Here is a 19,897-nt window from a genome sequence, read left to right on the forward strand (position 1 = left end):
AGAGCCCATAAATAGATCAATGAACGAAGACCATCATCCTCGACCTCGAAGGATAGGCACAACGATCAGATTCTTTGCCTCTTTGCCTGTTCCGCCTATCACCTCCCAGCTCCCCACCCCCCACCCAACCTACCTCCCTTCCCCCTCACCTGGACTCAGCTATCACCCGCTGTATCTCAGTCTGTGTAACAATAGTGAACCGAGACAAATAACGTCCAATAGTTGAGAACATCTGCTGGTTGTGCATCACCAAAGTCTCAGGGGTACGAGATCAGAATTTTAATATGTTCTGCGTAGCTCCACATCACTCAATGGGGCATCAGAAGTATTGGACATTCCCCATCCTCCTGGCTGAAGTGGACACAGTTGCCGTTATTGGGCACCTAAAATGTAACCAAGTTCCTCACGGTTGGGGATGGAGGTATTTGTCAATATGATACGCCTTGTGAGGCTGGGGAAGGTGCCTTGTGTGAAGCATCTGTCTTTATGACTCACCCAGCTCCCAGGCATCGGATGACAATGCATTCATTTGGGAGACTTTTGAATGCACAGGGGATTCACCGGGATGTTGCCTGGACTGGAGGAATTTGTTTATGGGGAGAGATCGGACAGGTTTTCCCTGGAGTGAAGATCTGGTGGAAATAGAGAAGATTATGAGACGTCGAGGTAGAGTAGACAGACAAAATCTGTTGTTACCATGTTGGGGTATCAAATACAAGAGGGCGTAGGGTTAGGGTAAGTTTTAAAGGGGATCAGAGGGGTAAGATTTTCTTCCACAGGGAGTGGGTGATATCTGGAATGTGCCTCCAGATGAGGCAGTGGAATCAGATACAGTTGCTGTGTTTAAGAGACATTTAGACACACACTTAAGTAGACGAGGCATAGAAGGATACAGTCCTAATCTGGGCAAATGAGGTTCATGCAGATGGGCAAAAGGGTTGGCATCGATGTGATGGGCCGAAGGGCCTGTTTCAGCACTGTACAACTCGATGACTCAATGAGAATGCAGCAAGGAACAAGAGCATCCCTCCCCAACTTGTCAGGGACAGAGGACACGTGAGTGTGGAAATGCAGCGGGCAGTATGAAAAACGTAAAGGAGCGAGAGGTGCAGGCAAGCACCGAGGGATTTCATTTTATCCCATAATCCAGAGACAGGTAACGACGTTAGAAGAACCATCCCAACACACCATGGATTGACTTCTTTTAATAAGTGTTTGGGCTTGAGGGTCATTATGACGCAAACTTCTTTTTGAGATTACTTTAGCCATAGAGGGGATGTGAAGGTTCCTCCTGAGGTCAGGAGTGTTAACAAAGCCAAGGATTTGTTTTGTTATTTGTTCAGGGCCATTAGTGACAAGATTGAGCGTTAATGTCTGTCCCTCACTGCCCCTGAGGAGGTGGGGATGCGACACCTCTTGAACCGCTGCAGTCCATCTGCTGAAGGAGCTGCAGGGTCCAGTGACAATGAAGGAGCATCAAGATCTTTCCAAGGAAGAGGTGGAACCAGCTTCTCTTCACCTTCCTGGTGGAGCTCTTGGGTTTGGCTGGTTAATGCAGGCATCATAATCATTACCGTTCAAGGAAAACCAATGAGGGATTCAAGGGAGATGGGGATGGTGCAGAGAGTGGTGGTGCAGATCAGCCAGGACCTTGATGAGTGGCAGAGCAGGCTTGAAAGGCCTGATGACTCACTCCTGCTTCTATTTCTTGTAATCGAAGAGCAGACAGGACAGAACAAGACCATTCTTGTCAAATCCTAACTGGACATCTGCCCTTTATTTGAGTCTTTGCCAGCGTAAGGGACACATTTTCCACTTCAATGCTTGACATCATCAGAAGGAGCCATCATGAGACTAATACATCTATTCAATGTCCGACTTTAAAGCTCTGAAATTTTCCAAAGTGACCAAAGAAATGTTGCCCTCTGTGCTAAAAGATTGTAACTGCCAGTACTATAGTACTAAATAGAATGGAGGCTGTCTTATAGAAGTGTTTAAAATCACGAGGGGCATCGATAGGGTGAATGCGCACAGTCTTTTCCCCAGGGTTGGGGAATCAAGAACTAGAGGGCACAGGTTTAAGGTGAGAGGGGGGAGATTTAATAGGAACCTGAGGGACAACTTCTTCACCCAGAGGGTGGTCTGTATATGGAACGAGCTGCCAGAGCAAGTGGGTGAGGCAGGTACATTAACAACATTTAAAAGACACTTGGACAGGTCCATGGATGGGAAAGGTTTAGAGGGATATGGGCCACATCGCGGGCAAATGGGACTGGCTTAGATGGGTTTCTTGGTCGGAATGGACCTGTTGGGCTGAAGGGTCTTTTTCTGTGCTGTGTGACCTTGTGAGTCTACAGCGTATAAAAAGTAATTTGACACTGTAGATGCTGGAAATATGAAATAAAAACAAAAAATTCTGGAGATACTCAGCAGGTCAGGCAGCGTCCGTGGGAAGTGAAACTGGGTTAATGTTTCAGGTCAAACGATCTTTCATCAGAATGAGAGAAGGGAAGAAATCAAAGACTTTTTTTAATTTCCACAGGGGAGACAGGTAAACAGAACAAAGTGAAGAACGGTGATGGGGTGGAGACCTTGATCGTCTAGGTAGGACAAATGCTTGTTAACGACAGCAGACCTGTCCGGAGGAGAGCAAGCAGAGGGAGATGAAGCAAAGTGAAATATGGAACAGAGAGATGCAACACACAACGATTGGTGGGAAGCTGAAATGGAAAAGAATGTTGTAAATACTCTGCAGATCGGGTAGCATCCATGGAGAGAGAGAGAGAAACCAAGCTAATGCTATAGATGGATGACCTTGCATCAAAACTGGCCAGTTGTGACACAAACTGGAAAGGCCAGTTATCTGAAATTATTGAATTCAATGTCAAGTGCCTGGGGCTGCCAAAGGAAGGTGAGGTGCTGTTCCTCGAGCCGTGTTAGAACAGAAAAGGAGGCCAAAGCAGGGCAGAAAGAGAGTTGAGTGGAATATTAAAGGAACAGGAAACTGGAATCTCAGGGTCACCCTTGTGACCATAGAGTCATACAGCACAGAAACAGGCCCTTCGGCCCAACTTGTCCATGATGACCAAATTGCCTACCAGAGCTAGTCCCATTTGCCTGCATTTAGCCATATCCCTATAAACCTTTCCTATCCATATACATCTTAAACGTTAACAGTTGTTCCTGAATCTACCATGTCCTCTGGCAGCTCGTTCCACATACCCACCACCCCTCTGTTTGGAAAAAGTTGCCCCTCAGGTCCCCTTTGAATCTTTCCCCTCTCACCTTAAACCTGTGCCCTCTAGTTTTAGACTCCCCTACCCTGGGAAAACTGGAAGGGTTAGAACATAGAACATTACAGCACAGTACAGGCCCTTCGGCCCACAATGTTGTGCCAACAATTTATCCTGCTCTAAGATCTATCTAACCCTTCCCTCCCACATAGCCCCCCATTTCTCTATCATTCATGTGTCTAAGAGTCTCTTAAATGTCCCTAATGTCTCTGCCCCCACGACCTCTGCCAGCAGTGTGTTCCACACACCCACCACTCTCTGTGTAAAAAACTTACCCCTGACATCCCCCTTATACCTTCCTCCAATCACCTTAAAATTATGACCCCTCGTGTTAGCCATTGTCACCCTGGGAAAAAGTCTCAGACTGTCCACTCAATTTATGCCTCTTATCATCTTGTACACCTCTATCAAGTCACCTCTCATCCTCCTCCCCTCCAAAGAGAAAAGCCCCAGCTCACTCAACCTCTCTTCATAAGACATGCTCTCCAATCCAGGCAGCATCCTGGTAAATCTCCTCTGCACCCTCTCTAAAGCTTCCACATCCTTCCTATAATGAGGTGATCAGAACTGAACACAATACTCCAAGTGTGGTCTGACCAGAGTTCTATAGAGCTGCAACATCACCTCGTGGCTCTTGAACTCAATCCCCCGACTAATGAAGGCCAACATTCCATACGCCTTCTTAACAACCCTATCGACCTGCACGATTGTTCTACCATTAGCCATGTAGGTGAGTCCACTGCAAATGTCGATATGCACTAAGTTGAAGAAATGCAGATAAATCAATTCTACACTAGAAGGCACAGTTTGTGTCTCCAAAATGTGGGTGGAGAGGGGGAGAAGTTGTACAAAGTGGGATGGGCAAGAGGGGAATGATTTTGTATTTGGACTTACTTCAACGGTGAGCTTCTCCCCTTCTGCCTCCCGGCCGTTCATCTTTGCCACCCTTTTGAGTTGCTTCAGAGCAGCTTCAGCCTTGCCGTTTACGATGAGCCATCGGGCAGACTCAGCGAACCACCTGCGCGGAAGAGCATGATAATTCTCAGTAGGGATATGTCCCGGGATCCTGAGCAGTGGAATATTGAGAATCAAGCCTGAACCAATTTCATCTCTCTCTTGTTTTTTCATTTCAGAATCAGATTAATTGTCACCGACAATATGATGTGAAATTTGTTTTTGCGGCAGCAGTACAGTGCAAGCCATAAAAATCTACAGGTTACAGAAAGGAATAACGAGGTAGCGTTCGTGGGTTCATGGACCGTTCAGAGATCTGATGGCGGAGGGGAAGAAGCTGTTCCTGAATCGTTGAGTGTGGGTCTTCAGGCTCCTGTACCTCCCCCCCGATGGTAGTAACGAGGAGAGGGCAGAGGTGGCAAAGTCCGCGTGTTTTGCCTATTCTTAATTCTACAAGTTATGGTTATTATCACTGGACTGTTTAATTTTTATTTATCAGAACACAGAACAGTACAGCCCAGGAACAGGCCCTTCAGCCCACCGTGTCTGTGCTGAACATGACGCCAAATTAAAGTTAAATCCCTTCTGAATGCACACGGTCCATGTCCCTCCATTCCCTGCACATTCACATGTCTGTCTAACAGCCTCTTAAACCCCTCGATCGTATCTGCCTCCACCCCCACCCCTGGCAGCCCGTTCCAGGCACCCACCGCTCTCTGTGTAAAAAACCTGCCCCACACATCTCCTTTAAACTTTCCCCTCACCTTAAATGCGTGTCTTCTGGTGTTTGACATTTCCGCCCTGGGAGAAAGATCCTGACTGTCCACCCTGTCTACGCCTCTCATAATCTTATAAACCTCTATCAGGTCTCCCCTCAGCCTCTGACGCTCCAGAGAAAACAACCCAAGTTAGTCCAACTTCTCTTTATAGCTCATGCCCTCTACTCCAGGCAGCATCCTGGTGAATCTCTTCTGCACCCTCTCCAAAGCCTCCACACCCTTCCTGTAATGGGACAACCAGAACTGCACACAACACTCCAAGTGTGGCCTGACCAAAGTTTTATACAGCTGCAACGTGACTTCCTGACTCTTGTACTCAGTGAACTGACTCATAAAAGCAAGCATGAGGTAACTCCTTTCAAGAGGAGGGAGGGGTGGGGATGGTGCCGGAGGATGGGAGGTGATGGGTGGGGGTGACAGAGGGCTGCAGGTGGTGGGATCTGATAGGAGAGGAAGGTGGAGCCTGGAACCAAGGGAGGTGGGGAGGGCGGGTGGGAACAGTGGTGGGGGGATCCCAGTGGGAGGGGTGTGTGGGTGACGGGCAGATGGAGGGGGTGGAGGGAAGGAAAGACGGGGTGATGGGGGGCTGGGGTGGGTGTAGGGGGAACTGGGTAGATCAGGAGAGGGGGGGAAGGGACAGAGAGGGAGCAAGGGGGAGTTGAGTTGGGTATGAGAGAGAGGGAGACGGATTAGTCTGCAGGGAGGGGAGATAGGAACTGACGGTATTGTCCTGCTGGGAGAGAGAGTGGACTAAATTACCTCCCGCTGTCCTTGAGTGATCAATAGTACGTTCAAAAATATTGTTGGAAACATTCTCTCTTTCCTTCCAGATGAGAAACTCATCACTTGTCACTGAATGCTCAGTCGTTGCGACATTACATTGGATCGGCTGTGATTGACTTTGGTGGAATGAATTTCACGGGCAGAGTACAGTGTGCTGCCCCTGATACATTGGATCTGTTTAATGCAACCAGTCAACGCATGACGCCTGGCCTTATAGGTCTCTGAGGCTAAAGTGAGTGCAATATCTTGTTTCGTGAAAGTATTTTGCAAGGGTTCATTAATGATATATCGATGTCAAATGATGCCAAAAGACAAAGCCAGATTTTTAGCAAGTCATCCAGCTAATGAAAAACATCTTTTTTTTAAAGCAGCGTCTTCTCTGTTGCTTCATTATTCCATGGGTTGTCCTCCCCAGAGAGACTGAGTAAGTTCACCCCATGCTCAGTGGAGTTAGAGGGAGGAAGGGTGACCTCATTGTAACAGGCTTCTGAGCAGGATTGATTGGGTAGGAACTGACCTGGACCAGGAGGGACCCAGTGTCAGGGTAAGGCATCGACTGTTGAGGAAGGAGCAGTGAGAAATTTCTTCACCCAGGGTTTTGTGAACCTTTGTGCAATGCTTTCCCCCAGTGATCTGTGAATATTTGGTTCTTGGGTATACCCAAGGTTTGCACAGATGGGTTTTTGGACATTAAGGGAAGTGGGGAACACTTAGACGGAGGGCGAGATTGGACCCAGACACAGAGTCAGTGTATGGAACACTCCTGCTCCTGATGACCCCGTGGAATATAGATCACTATTTCTTTACTACAACACTGTAGGAGGCCATTCAGACCACCAGGGACATGCTGGCTCCCAGCAGAACAATCCCATCACCCCTTATTTCCCTATAGCCCTGAAACTTAGAGTCATATAGCACAGAAACAGGCCCTTTGGCCCAACTGGTCCATGCTGACCAAGATCTCCATCCAAGCTGGTCCCATTTGCCAGCATTTGGCCCATAATCTTCTAAACCTTTCCAATCCATGTACCTGTCCTACTGTCTTTTAAAAGTTGTTAATGTACCTGCCTCACCCACTTCCTCTGGCAGCTCGTTCCATGTAGATACCACCCTTTGTGTAAAAAAGTTGCCCCTCAGGTTCCTATTAAATCTCTCCCCTCTCACCTTAAACCTGTGCCCTCTAGTTCCTGATTCCCCAACACTGGGAAACAGACTGAGTGCATTCACCCTGTCGATGCCCCTCAGCCCTTTCTCCCTTACACACCCAGCAACTCCCCTTTGATCTCTTTTGCCATTTACCTGCCCTAAGGTGTAATTTTTCCAATAGCCAATTAACCTACCAGCGCGTACGTGGGATGTGTGTGCACCTGAGGCTGGGATCGAACTCAGCTCCCCGGAGCCATGCCACTTATCTGCTGTGTGTGTGAAAGGCGATCACTTACCAGGAGTAGAAGAAGATGACAAAGAAAGGCAGGGACACTGTGCACTGAAGCCACCGCCAGTCTCGAATTTGGAACGCCACACCAGCCAACACTGGTGAATACGTACAACTCATGCCCATGACAACAGCAGATCTGATCCGAGTTGGGATCCATTCGATGGCTGCAGAGAAATGAAAGAGCGATCAGGATTCCCAGGTAACTCCTGACACTGACCTGGATGTTGCCAGGTCTCGAGGTACTGAGTTATGGAGAGAGGTTGAGCCCCTCATGATCTTATACCCCTCTGTCAGGTCACCCCTCAATCTCCTACATCCCGGGGAATAAAGTCCTGGTCTACACACCCTCTCCTTGTAACTCAGGCCCCTGAGTCCAGGCAACATCCTGGTAAATCTCTTCTGCACTCTTTCTAGTTTGATAACATTGGTATTGGGATTGGTTTATTATTGTCACTTGTACCGAGGTCCAGTGAAAAATTTGTCTTGCAAACCGATTGTACAGGTCAATTCATTACACAGTGCAGTTACATTGGGTTAGTACAGGGTGCATTGATGTAGTACAGGTAAAAACAATAACAGTACAGAGTAAAGTGTCACAGCTACAGAGAAAGTGCAGTGCAATAAGGTGCAAGGTCACAACAAGGTAGAGCGTGAGGTCAGAGTCCATCTTTGCTCTAACAGGATGACCAAAACTGGACACAATACTCCAAGATCTTATATAACTGCAACATAACTTCCCAACTCCTGTACTCAGTGGAGACACACACCTCCTCCCTCACCACCATCCAGGGACCTAAACAGTGCTACTAGAGAAACAAAGGGACTGCAGATGCTTCCTCCCAGGTGAGGCAGAGGTTCATCTGCACCTCCTCCAACCTCGGCTACTGCATCTGGTGCTCCGATCTGGCCTCCTCCATGTCGGCGAGACCAAGCACAGACTCAGCCCAGTCCGCAGAGCAGTCCGCAATGGCCATGCTGAGCTCCCAGCGGCGTGCCATTCCCAATTCCCCTTCCCATTCCCACACTGACCCATCCATCCTTGGCCTCCTCTCCTGCCAGGATGAAGCCCAATTCTGCCTGGATAGTTTACAGCTCAATGGCATGAATATTGAGTTTTCCAATTTTAGGTACCCCCCACCTTCCCTGACCCTCTCCTGATCCTCTGGTCTTCCATTCTTGCTCCCTTTCCCTCCCTCCCACCAGCCCCCCCTTCACCCATCTGTCTCCTTCCCCCTCCTCCATCCACCAACCACACACAGGGTCCCCCCCCCCCGCAATCTGGTTCTGACTGAGGTTCACCTCTCCCTTCTCCCCCTGATGGTTCCCACGATCACCTCCTTTATTTATCCGAATCCGGCTCTGGGAGCGCGCTGTGTTCCTGCAGACCTCCCTGCAGCAGCCGCTTCACACCTACACAGTCCCCTCCACCCAGCTCTCCCTCTCTCTGTCTGCCTGCCACTGTCTGCCGACTCCACCCCCGCTCCCATCCCCTACCTGCCCGTCATCTTACGCCCCTCCTCAGTCCACCAATCACCTCGGGCTCCTTTCCCGCCCCTCCCCCTTCTCTCTGTACCGGCCGTCTCCCCTCTCCACTCTCAGTCCTGACACAGGGTTCAGACCCGAAACGTTGACATCTCCTTTCCCCCCTCAGATGCTGCTCGGCCCGCTGAGTTCCTCCAGCAGAGTGTTTGTTGCTCCTGTACTCAGTGCCCTGACTGATGAAGGCCAGCGTGCCGAATGCCTTCTTCACCCCCCTACCTGTGATGCCACTTTCAGCAGACTATGCACTTGCACTCCTGGCTTCTTCTGTTCCATAACGCTCCCCATTGTATTTGCATTTTTACATTATTCTGCTCTGTGTGCTCCAGATCACACTAGAAAATACAATAGTTCACTGCATTTATCCATTCTGCCAATCAGCACTTTCTGTTGAATGGCTAGACCGACTTGAACTTGACTTCTTGTCCACACTATGGGTTCAAGTGTATCCCCGTCAGTCTATCTAAGGGCTTTCTTTGGCCTTCACTGAACATGGTAAATTGCTTTAATATTGTCACATGTACTGAGGTACAGTGAAAAGCTTGTTTTTCATGCTTGTTTTTCATTTCATTACATCAGTGCATTGAGGTAGTACAAGGGGAAGCAATACAGAATGCAGAGTAAAGTGTTACAGTTACAGAGAAAGAGCAGTGCAGGCAGACAATAAGGTGAAAGGACCACGACGTGGTAGATTCTGAGGTCAAGAGTCCATCTTATCGTACTAGGGGACCATTCAATAGTCTTATAACTGCGGGATAGAAGCTGCCCCTAAGTCTGGTGGGACGTGCTTTCAGGGTTTTGTATCTTCTGCCCGATGGGAGGGGGGAGAAGAGAGAATGTCCGGGGTGGGAGGGGTCTTTGATTATGTCGGCTGCTTTACTGAGGCAGCAGGAAGTGTAGACAGAGTCCATGGAGGGGAGGCTGGTTTCTGTGATGCGCTGGGCTGTGTCCACAACGCCCTGCAGTTTCTTGCGGTCCCGGACAGAGCAGTTGCCGTCCCGAGCGGTGATGCAAAACACAGCAATTACGAAAGATTTCAAACAGTTTCACTCACCAAAGAAGTAAGTGTTGGCTATCACCCCCGATATCGCCAACCCGCAGAGGAACCTCCAGAAACAGAAGAGGGCGAAGGAAGAGGAGAATGTCCCACACATTCCAGAGACTGCCAGCTAGCAGGTGGACCACAGCAGGAGAGTCCGCCGGCCATACCTGTCAATGGTAAAGGCACATCAAACACAGGAAGAAACCCTTACTAGGTAACCCACTCTTCCTTTCAGTAATAGAAATAAAACAAGATGTTGAAGATCTGAAATTAAAGGAGAAAATGGAAGGTAGGAGAGTGAGGGGTGACGTGACGGAGGTGTATAAGATCATGAGAGGCATAGACAGGGTGCAAGCACACCGTCTTTTTCCCTGAGAAGGTGAGACGGGGAAAGCTCAAAGGAGATGTGCGGGGCAGGTTTTTACACAGAGAGCGGTGGGTGCCTGGAATGGGCTGCAGTGGTGGGGGTGGAGGCAGATACGATAGGGGGGTTTAAGAGGCTCTTAGACAGGCACATGGATGTGCAGGGACTGAAGGGATGCGGACGTAGGCAGAAGGGATTAGTTTAGTTCATCGTTTAATCACTGGTTTAATTAGTTTGGCGCAACATCGTGGGCTGAAGGGCCTGTTCCTGTGCTGTACTGTTCTATGTTCTATATTCCCTTGGTTCTACCCAACACTCCCCTGCGGACCTACTGTCGTCTTCCAGATGCAGCCCAAAACCACACCAGAAAACGCACTTACCTCCTGGTGAACTAACACTGACTAAAAGTCAACCACTGTTGTTGTTCTGCTGCTGAAAGCTACCCTGGTTTTATCTCCACCCCCATTCTGACGAAGGGTTCTAGAGCTGAAACATTAACTCTTCCTCTCTCCGCAGATGCCGCCCGACCTGCTGAGTGTTTCCAGCATCTTCTGTTTCTAAGGTCTCAGGAAGTCTACCTTGACACAATTGGTAAGTGATTTGTTGTTTTCAGCTTGAAGGTCTTCAGCAGAAGTAGATATTGAGGATTTGGAAATGGTGTAGAGGAGAACCACAAATTAATTTGCACATTAAACCATCTGGAATAACCAGAAAGGATTTAGAAATGTATAGACTTGGAGGCAGTTTGACAGTGGCTTGTAGATGTCTGGAGTGTGTATTTATGGACCAGTTACTTCAGAGAGATCAGGAAGAAAAGAACACAAGTCGGGCTTAAATGACTTAGAGTCACGGAGTCATTCAGCACGGGAACAGGCCCTTCCACCCATGTCTTCCATGGTGTCCCATTTGCCCGCGTTTGGCCCATATCCCTCTAAACCCCTCCTATCCATGGAATTATCCAAATGTCTTTTAAATACTGTTATTGTACCTGCCTCACCCACTTCCTCTGGCAGCTCGTTCCACACACGCACCACCCTCTGGGTGAAGAAGTTGCCCTCAGGTCCCCTTTTAAACCTTTCACCTCCCACCTTACACTTGTGCCCTCTAGTTATTAGTTCCCCTTCCCTGGGAAGAAGACTGAGTGCATTCACCCTATCAATGCCCCACATGGTTTTATACACCTCTATAAGGTCACCCCTCAACCTTTTATGTTCCAAGGAATAAAGTCCCAGCCTGCCCAACCTCCTCCTATAACTCAGGCCCTCAAGTCCCGGCAACATCCTCCGCACTCTTTCCAGTTTAATGACATCTTTCCTGTAGCAGGGCGACCAACACTGAACACAACACTCCAAGTGCGGCCTCACCAACATCCTGTACAACTGCAACATAACGTCCCAACTCCTGTACTCAATGCCCTGACTGATGAAGGCCAGCGTGCCGAATGACTTGTAAACAGAATCTGAGGTTACAGATTAATTGGAATTGGAATTGGTTTATTATTGTCACATGTACCGAGAAGACAGTGAAAAACTTGTCCTGCGTACCATTCATGCAGATCAGTTCATTACACTGTGCATCGAGGTAGTACAAGGGAAAACAACAACAGAATGCAGAATAAAGTGTCACAGCTACAGAGAAAGTGCAGTGCAGGCAGACAATAAGGTGCAAGGCCATAACGAGGTCAAGAGTCCATCTTATCATACCAGGGAACCATTCAATAGTCTTATAACAGTGGGATAGAAGCTGTCCTTGAGCTTGGTGGTACGTACTTTCAGGCTTTTGTATCTTCTGCCCGATGGGAGGGGGGAGAAGAGAGAATGTCCGGGGTGGGTGGGGTCTTTATGTCAGCTGCTTTCCCGAGGCAGCGAGAAGTGTAGACAGAGTCCGTGGAGGGGAGGCTGGTTTTTGTGATGTGCTGAGATGTGTCCACGACTCTCTGCAGTTTCAAAACAGTAACTCAAAACGGAAAGTATTGGAAGTACTCAGGAGGTCACAAGAGAACTGGGGAAGGACTCTTGGATAAGTATGTGGGTAGGAAAGGTTTAGAGGGATATGGGCCAAACGTGGGTGAATAGGACCACCATGGATGAGTTGGGCTGAAGGGCCATTTTCGTGCTGTATGACTCTATTTGCGTGTCACTTTGCTTTAAAGTGATGCCTACTAATTCTCCCACAAGAGGAAACATCGTCTTCACACCCAACCCATCAGACACCTCATTATTTTGTTTCCGACCACTGACATCACTAAACCCAAGATGCTCTTGGCGGATTTTCTTTACCCCGGTTAACCCCTCCTCTGCCTTTACCTTGCTAAACAGGGCTCAAAGTTTCAATCCTTGTTTCATCAATTTATTTATTATTTTGCAAAGCAAGGCCTGGCACAGATTTCCCTTCACCAGTAGATCTTGTAGTTTGAGTTCCAGGGTCGGAAAGAAAAACATCCTTTGCAGAAGTGACTTTGCACTCTGTGCTACAATGGACCTTTTCTTGTACAAATTCTGTTCCTTCTTGTATAATGTTGTGTAATTTATGTTTAGAGTCACACAGCACGGAAACGGGCCCTTCGGCCCAACTGGTCCATGCTGACCAAAATGCCCATCCAAGCTAGTCCCATTTACCTTAATGGATGCTTTTCCCGTGAATGTTGTGTCTCTGATGCCCTGTGCCTGTGATGCTGCTGTAAGTTTATCATTGCACCTGTGCACACATGGACTTGTGCATCTGACAGTAACTCGACCTCAAAAGTCAGAGACTTTTTCCCAGGGCGACAATGGCTAACACGGGGGGGACATAATTTTAAGGTGATTGGAGGAAGGTATAAGGGGGATGTCAGGGGTAAGTTTTTTACACAGAGAGTGGTGGGTGTGTGGGACGCACTGCCGGCAGAGGTTGTGGGGGCAGATACATTAGGGACATTTAAGAGACTCTTAGATAGACACATGAATGATAGAGAAATGGGGTGCTATGTGGGAGGGATCTTAGAGCAGGATAAAATGTCGGCACAACATTGTGGGCCGAAGGGCCTGTACTGTGCTGTAATGCTGTATGTCCTATTTTCAACTTACATGTCAGATAGTCTGCCCAGTACAATGCCCCCGATTAGCAGCCCAGCCATGTAGATTGACTGCGTCATCCTCTTCAGAGACTTCTGACCACACACGAGGTCCCACTGCCAAAACAAGGACGGAGCTGATAGTCACGAGTGAGAGCCCCGGTAACATTCGCCCTGAAGTTGCTCAGCAGAAGAAAGCTAGAGGAAACCCTGAAGGAACAGGTGCCGAGGGACGGGATCTCCACAGCACCAGGGTCAGGGCAGGATCTCACCCTAAACCTCGTTGTCCCCAGCACCAATTCTATCCCTGACTACCAATATCATCTGCCAATTCCCTCTCCTCCCAACCTCAGCACCACCTTCCAATCCAACCTCCTGACTCCCACTCCTTTCAGGAAAGAAAGTCAAGGACAACTGCAGAGTCCATCAGATCAGCCATGGTCTTATCGAATGGCGGAGCAGGCTCGACGGGCTGGGTGGCCTCCTCCTGCTCCTGTTTCTGATGTTCTTATCCTGGAAATCCGAAATAAAACTGGAAAGTGCTGGAGACATGAGATCCTGACCCCCTTTGGATCCAAGTTTCTGTCATCATCACCCCCATCTTGTTCCCATGTGGCTCTCGGTGTCTCTCAGTCACCACACTCAAGGTATAGAGAGACAGCAGGTGCTGGGAGCTAGAGCAGCAAGCAATCTGCAGGAGGATCTCAGCGGGTTGAGCAGTGTCCGTGAGGGGAGAGGAACTGTCGACGTTTCGGGTCGAGAACCTGCATCAGGACTGAGAGTGGGGAGGGGAGATGGGCAGTATAGAGAGGGGAGGGGAGGGGGTGGGGCGAGATGAGTTTACTGTCAGATGCACAGGTCCGTGTGTGCACGGGGGCCGTGAAACACTTACCTGCAGCAGCACCACAGGCACAGAGCACCAGAGACACAATCTTCACAAGAAAAACATCAATTAAACATAAATTATACACAACTTTTACAAGAAAGGACACATATAGAACAAAAAAAAAGTCCATTTTAGTGCAAAGTGGTCAAAGTGGTCACAGGTACTGAGGCAGAGATCAGGGTTGTGCCGGTCGGTTCAAGAACCGAATGGTTGAAGGGGAGTCGCTGTTCCTGAACCTGGTGGTGTGGGGACTTCAGGTCCTGCCCGACGGGAGCTGTGAGAAGATGGCACAGCCCGGTAACCAGGATGCTAGGTTACAAGATGCTAAGGTGAGGGAGAAAGTGTATAGAAACGAATCCATTGAGGATGGCAAGAATGACAGGCAGGTGATAAGTCAGGATAATTTACTGAATAATAGAAGTACAACAAATCAGGATGTTAGGATACAGAATGTTAGGATCGGGGATGAGGATGTTAGGATACTGAATGTTAGGATAGCGGATGAGGTCTACACGAACATGTCTAAGATAGTAGGTAGCGAATATAGTAAGAAGGATGGACAGGTAGAAAGTCAGGATAATCTGCTGAACAATAGAAGTACAATAAAATCAATAGCAGATACCAGTCTAAACGTACTATATTTAAATGCACGTAGCATCAGGAATAAAGTAGATGACCTAGTGGCACAACTACAGGTTAATAAATATGACATCGTTGCAATCACTGAGTCATGGCTTCATGATGGATGTGATTGGGAACTGAATGTCAAGGGGTATACACTGTATAGGAAGGATAGGCGGGTAGGCAGAGGGGGAGGTGTGGCCATGATGGTTAGTAGCGATATAAAATCAATAGAAAGGAAGGACATTGGGTCAGAGGAGGTGGAATCCTTATGGGTGGAGCTAAGAAATAGCAAGGGTAAAAGGACAATAGTAGCAGTCATATATAGGCCCCCGAACAGCAGTCAGGAAGTGGACCATAAGTTGCAGATTGAGATAGAAAAAGCGTGCCGGAGTGACAATGTGAAGATAATTATGGGGGATTTTAACATGAAGGTGGACTGGGAAATCCAGCAAGGCGGTAGTACTCAGGAGAGTGAGTTTGTGGAATGTCTAAGGGATGTTTTTCTGGAGCAACTTATTGAGGAGCCCACCAGGGGATCGGCTGTTTTGGATTGGGTGCTGTGTAGTGAACCCGAGGTGATTAGGGAACTAAAGGTAAAGGAACCACTGGGAACAAGTGATCACAATATGATTGAGTTTAGTTTCAAGTTTGAGAAGGAGAAGCTGATAACTGGAGTATCGATATTTCAGTGGAATAAGGGAAATTGCAAAGGTATGAGAGAAGAGTTGGCCCAAATTGATTGGAGGAGTAAGTTAGCTGGAGGGACGGCAGAGGAGAAATGGAAGAAATTTCTACAGGAAATAAGGACAATGCAGGACAGATATATTCCAAGAAAAAAGAAGGTTTTGAATGGAAAAAAGGCACAGATGTGGATAACGAGGGAGGTGAAGGATAAAATAAAAGCAAAAGGGGCGGCGTACAAAGTAGCAAAAATTAGTGGGAAAACAGAAGATTGGAAAGTTTTAAAAAATCTGCAGAGAGAAACTAAGAAGGTCATTAGGAAAGCAAAGATGAGTTACGAAAGGAAGCTGGCGGACAACATTCGGAAGGATTCTAAGAGTTTTTTTAAATACATAAGGAATAAAAGAGAGACACGGGTTGACATAGGACCAATTGATAACGGTGCAGGAGGTATTATAATGGACGATAGTGAGATAGCAAGGGAATTGAATGAATATTTTGCATCAGTCTTCACCGTGGAGGACATAAGCAATGTGCCGGTTAGTCAGGAGTCTCACGAATTGGAACTGAGTTCAGTTGAGATTAATAGGGAGAAGGTGCTAGGAAAACTAAAGGGGCTTAAGACTGATAAGTCTCCCGGACCGGATGAGGTGCATCCCCGGGTTCTGAAGGAGGTGGCTGTAGAGATAGCGGAGGCATTGGCGATTATTTTTCAGGAATCGATAGATTCTGGCATGGTTCCGGAGGACTGGAGGGGAGCAAATGTAGTTCCGTTGTATAAGAAAGGTGGGAGGCAGCACAAAGGCAATTACAGACCTATTAGTCTGACGTCAGTGGTGGGAAAATTATTGGAATCTATCCTCAAGGAGGAGGTTACCGAATACCTAGAGGCGCAAGGCAAGATTGGACCTAGTCAACATGGTTTTGTGAAGGGGAGGTCCTGTCTGACCAACCTATTGGAGTTTTTTGAAGAAATCACAGGCAGGGTGGATAAGGGAGAGGCGGTAGACGTTGTGTATTTAGACTTTCAAAAGGCCTTCGATAAGGTGCCTCACAAGAGACTGATTAATAAGATGAGAGGTCATGGAATTACGGGTAGGATAGCAGAATGGGTGGAGCATTGGCTGGTTGGCAGGAAGCAAAGAGTGGAAATAAGAGGATCTTCGTTCTGGTTGGGTTACCGGTTACTAGTGGTGTTCCGCAGGGGTCGGTGTTGGGGCCGCTCCTTTTTACCTTGTACATCAATGATTTGGATGATGGAATAAATGGTTGTGTGGCTAAGTTTGCGGATGACACCAAGATAAGTGGAGGAGTAGGGAGCATAGAGGAAATAGAAAGGATGCAGAGGGACCTAGACAGTTTAGGAGAATGGGCAAGGAAATGGCAGATGAGATTCAATGTTGAGAAATGTGCAGTTGTACACTTTGGAAGCAGAAATAAGCAGGTAGATTATTACCTAGAAGGAGACAAGATTGATAGTACGGTAGTACAAAGGGACTTGGGGGTACTTGTACAAGATACCTTAAAAGTTAACCACCAGGTTGGATCGGTGGTTAAGAAAGCGAATGCTATGTTGGCATTCATCTCGAGAGGTATAGTGTATAAAAGTAAGGAAGTGTTGATGAGGCTCTACGGGGCACTAGTGAGGCCTCATTTGGAATACTGTGCGCAGTTTTGGGCCCCACATCTTAGGAAGGATGTGCTGACGTTGGAGAGGGTTCAGAGGAGATTTACGAGAATGATTCCGGGAATGAAAGGGCTTAAGTATGATGAGCGTTTGTCGGCTCTTGGACTGTACTCGCTGGAGTACAGAAGGATGAGAGGGGACCTCGTAGCGACATTTAAAATGTTGACAGGAAAGGATAGAGTAGATGTGGCTAGGCTGTTTCCCTTGGTGGGCGAGTCCAGGACCAGAGGGCACAATCTTAGAATTAGAGGGTACAGTTTCAAGACAGAGATGAGGAAAAATTTCTTTAGCCAGAGGGTGGTGAATTTGTGGAACTCCTTGCCACGCACAGCAGTGGAGGCCAGATCAGTGGGGGCATTCAAGGAGGAGATAGACAGATATCTAAATAGTCAGGGTATCAAGGGATATGGGGATAAGGCTGGAAAATGGGATTAGAATAGTTTTTTTTCTCTTTTCTTTTTTCTTTTTTTCCCACCCCTAAGTCCATTCTTAAGCTCCCTCCTGGCTACCCTGTAACTCTCCAGAGCCCTGTCTGATCCTTGCTTTCTAAACCTCAGGTGAGCTTCCTTCTTCCTCTTGACAAGATATTCTACATCTCGTGTCAACCACGGTTCCTTCACTCTGCTGTATACTACATTTACTGTATACTTTCCCCGTAAGGCAACTTGCTTCAGTCCACAATATCCCTGCAGTGAGACGGACAGTTCCAACCGTACCTCTGTCACGATGGTAGCTGTGAACTGGGACCGGTCGTACACCCACCCGTCAGTGCACGCCTGTGTGTCGGGCTGGCTCCGGTTCCCCCACGTCTCGTTGGTGCCCAGGAGCTGCCACTGCGGTGAGGTGTACAGGAGGCATTTGTCCGGCCTCCCCTCCCGGTCCAGGGGCACGAAGACCCGGAGAAGCTCCTCGCTCAGCGGCTCCTCCGTCGCGTTGAGGTACCTCGTGCCGTTGGCTCCCAGGCGCACCCTACACCGGTGGTCGGGTACAACGGCCACAAAGTTCTGAAGCAGCATGTGGCTGGCCATGAATAAAGACGAGAATGCCATCAGGAAAATGTGGATGGCTTGGAATTTCCCCAGGCCTCCAACTGTGTCCTGGATATCAGCTAAACCCATGGTTGCAGATTGCTTGAGGAGAGGTGGTTAATTAAAGGGAGACTGTTACTGATGAGCTTGGTCACTTATAGTGTATCTTTGACAGGCCGAACATTACCGATTAACTACTGTTCAATATAGATGATAAATGAATTCCTTTTTCTCTCTTAAGTACAAACCTTCAAGGAAATTCTTGGTCAAAGGTGTAACCAGCACTTGAAAAGATTATTTATGAGTTATTTACAGTCTAGGAAGATGCCTATTCTAGTAATCCACCCAGAACAATTCTGCTCAATACAATTGATTTTTAATAGGTTATTATCTTTTGCTACCATTCCAGAAGAAAGAATCTGTTTTGACATCAATCCTGAAGTTACGTTTGAAACTGTGTCCTCATGGCTTTGATCCTCTGTTCATTCGGAAGCAGATTTGAAGATTACCGTCTTAAATATCATTCATTGTCCAAGACCTGTCAATGCAACTTTGTCTTTAAAAGCACAGCACTCCACACCCCTTCAACCCATCTGCTCTCAGTCATCGTAAAGTGACGGTGACAGTGTCACTGACCCTGATGCCTGGCTTGCATGTTACCAGGACCACGTCAGAGTCCATCACAATCTTGGTCCAGACGCGATAACCTGGATGAGGAATCAATGAACAGTAAAAGGCAGCACAGTGGGACATCGGGTCGTGCTACAGTCTCTCAGCTGCAGGGACCCACATTCGATGCTGACCTCGGCGTGATGTCTGTGCAGAGTTTGCATGTTCTCCCAAACCTTGGTGACTTCTCCCAACCATCTGCTCTGGGGTCCTACCCCATCCCAAAGGTGTAGGGTGATTGGCTGCTGTAAATATCCCCTAGTGCAGGAAAGTGGCAAGAAAGGGGAGTTGAAAATGTCCTGACTGGTTGCATCACAGTCTGGGACAGCAATTCGAATGCACAGGGACGTAAGAAGCTGCAGAGAGCAGTGGACTCAGCCCAATACATCACGGGCACATCCCTCCCCACCATCGGGAGTATGTACAGGAGGTGCTGCCTCAAGAAGGCAACGTCCATCATCAAAGATCCCCACCATCCGGGCTGTGCCGTCTTCTCGCAGCTCCCATCAGACAGGAGGTACAGAAGCCTGAAGTCCCCACACCACCAGGTTCAGGAACAGCGACTTCCCTTCAACCATTCTGTTCTTGAACCGACCAGCACAACCCCAATCACTGCCTCAGTACAGCAACACTGGGACTGCTTTGCACTGCAGTGGACTTTTTTTGTTCTATTTGTGTTCTTTCTTGCAAAAGTTGTGTATGATTTATGTTTAATTTGTGTTTTTCTTGTGAATGCTGCTTATCTGATGCCCTGTGCCTGTGATGATGCTTCAGGTAAGTTTTTCATTGCACCTGTGAACATGTGGACTTGCGCATCTGACAGTAAATGTGACTTTGACTTTGATTTGAAGGGGATAATGTGAGTGAGAATACAGTGCAGGGCTATAGGCGGGGGTGGGACCAATGGGATTGCTCCCGTGGGGGCTGGCATGGACCCATTGGACAGAATGGCCTCCTGCATCATGCAGTGAAGGTACAATTGACACGGAGAAAATGTGGTTTACAGCGTATCTGAGGAAAGCGTTCATGAGGACATTCTTTTTGATGATTGCTCACCTTTACTGGGACAACTGAGGCG

General features: G+C 48.0%; 1 pseudogene; it reads right to left on the reverse strand.

Moving 5' to 3' along the window:
* Window positions 1-308: 308 nt before the first annotated feature.
* LOC127586908 (solute carrier family 22 member 6-A-like) lies at window positions 309-18,240 on the reverse strand (annotated as a pseudogene).
* Window positions 18,241-19,897: the final 1,657 nt, after the last annotated feature.

This window comes from Pristis pectinata, chromosome 38 (genome assembly GCF_009764475.1).
Source record: "Pristis pectinata isolate sPriPec2 chromosome 38, sPriPec2.1.pri, whole genome shotgun sequence".
Taxonomy (NCBI): Eukaryota; Metazoa; Chordata; class Chondrichthyes; order Rhinopristiformes; family Pristidae; genus Pristis; species Pristis pectinata.